This window comes from Batrachochytrium dendrobatidis (assembly GCF_000203795.2).
Source record: "Batrachochytrium dendrobatidis JAM81 unplaced genomic scaffold BATDEscaffold_5, whole genome shotgun sequence".
NCBI lineage: Eukaryota > Fungi > Chytridiomycota > Chytridiomycetes > Rhizophydiales > Batrachochytrium > Batrachochytrium dendrobatidis.
Window position 1 is genome coordinate 620,705 of NW_006281103.1, and position 2,422 is coordinate 623,126.

Here is a 2,422-nt window from a genome sequence, read left to right on the forward strand (position 1 = left end):
TCCATTATATATCTTGGCTAATAAAATGAGTCTTGAAAGTTTGAGCAGTTCAATCCAAAGCACAATCATTACAATGGTAATACTGGATGCTCACAACACTACATCGTATAGCGAATTTAGTAGTAAAGACTGAGTATATTGCATCCACAACCTCGTTTATAGCTGGTGATGCATATCCGGAAGTAAAACTATTAACAGTACTTGATTACAATTTTACAGCCATACTCACGTAAAATGGATCGCTAAATAAAGATGTCAATGTGCATAATAAACTGCCGGTCTCATGTTTGATGGTGCCAATTCATATCACACTGGCTGGACAACATTGTGTCATGGACTGGGTGACAAAGCTCAGCGGTATTGTTGGTGGTGATTGGCATGCAAACAACAGTTGCATTCCCAAGATGTGCAATCGTTCTCTTGAACCAAACGCGAATGTATCTGTGATAGTTTAAAATACATCATGTGTATAGTTGTTTTGATAACATTAAAACAACCAAATGCAATACATGAATCTGGGCTCAAGCTTGGTGGTTGCACAATGTGTGGTTATGCCAAATAAAGGCAATTTCAGCTCAAACCATAGTTTGCATCATACGATGGACATCATGCTTGAAAAAATTGAAAATACCAACAAGCACAACGAATATGTAACCATTGTATATTCTAAACCAAAACAAAGTCGTTGCAAGATACAAAAGTGTTGTATCAATACGGCTATAAATATCAATAGCCGATTGATTAATACACATGCAGTTTTACGACAATAATGACTAGTCACAAGGATCTAAACTCCAAAATAGTACCGAATACTCGACAGATTATATATAGGGAATACAGTCCGACAGTCAACTGTGCATGTACTTGACAAAAGTATTGGCTTAGAGTTAAAACAAGGTTTCAATTGATATCAACAGCAAAAAGCAAAAATCCGACTTCTCGGAGTCGAACCGAGGACCCACAGATAGTTGTTATACTACAGTCTGTTGCTGCTACCAACTGAGCTAAAGTCGGATTTCATTTGTTTGAAACGACCAAACCGTCCTAGTTTTTAGTCCATGTTATACAATTGTCAGTTTAAAAGCGTCAATCACATATGCTTGCTCGTTTATCCAATCACCACCTTGCCAATTCCATACTAGTATTGTTGTTATGCTCACTTTCTGATTGTAATATCACTTGCAAGCACTTGTTACTCATTGAACATTTGATCAGTGTAGTATCGGTCTTGATATATCAGTATATCCAATATTAGTCGGACTATGAATCTAATACTAGAATAATTCATTATTGCTCAAAGATTTGTCAATGAATCATTAAACACAAATCACTCAGTGCATGTTTGAGCTTACGATGCACTCGATTATCAAGTAATAGCTGCTATACTGATCATTGGCTGTATTTCTCGGTTGTTTTATCTGGACTAGCATGTGGCATATCCAATCCCACTACTATAAAAGTGATTATAAACTCAATCCACAGCCGTATTCACGTAAAATGGAGTAATGAATAAGCTAAAATACATAATAAATGGCTAGTCTCGATGCCAGTGAAAGTTGTCCATCATCATACATTCATTTATGCTTTGGTTTTTATTATCCGACGCTTTGCTATCAACTTTGGTCACTTTGGTTCATAGCTGATACACAGTTGATTAATGTAGTATACTTGAAAAAGTCGATAGCTTGAAGGTAATACAGTGTATACTATGCTGCTGTTATGGTAGTATTTAGTGTTTGCAAGACAAATGGAATGAACCATCATGTAGTGAACACAGTATACACGCCATATTAAGATACTGTCAAATAGTTTATCAGATGAAAATCTTGCTTTCCAGTTTCAACACAACCATCATCAAGATTCAAGTTGAGATTTGATCCAGAATACCAAAACGAGATCAGATTGTTAATTTAGCAAAAACTACAGCACTCAGTATTCCCGTGTGGTCCCCCACCACAGTACTGACTGAGCCATCACAAGCTTGACTTCGGAGATCGAACGGGATCCGGTATTTTCTTGTGTGTATGGCCGTAGATGTTGATTGAAACCAATTATACGGTAATATTCGTTAGGTGTGTTTGTCAAATGCATTGTGATTTGGTGTCAGCACTTGTAAATCAATACTGCATGACAATCTCATCACCAATGGTCATCTGTTTTATATTGGATCTGAACATTGACAACTACACGTTTGGTGATTGACAATCATATGGACAACCAGATGATTCCATGACACCGCATATCAAACTTGATGTTCAATACTCCAATCATGTCGATAATAGTTGAATATTGTGCAGGTAGATTGTGTAATTGATACTCTCGACTCAATCAGTTACTTTGCACTTGTCATCCATGCTAGCCTTTTCAACAGTCATTGCCATTGATTGATATGTTTAAACAGAATTCTGAGATCGATCATCAG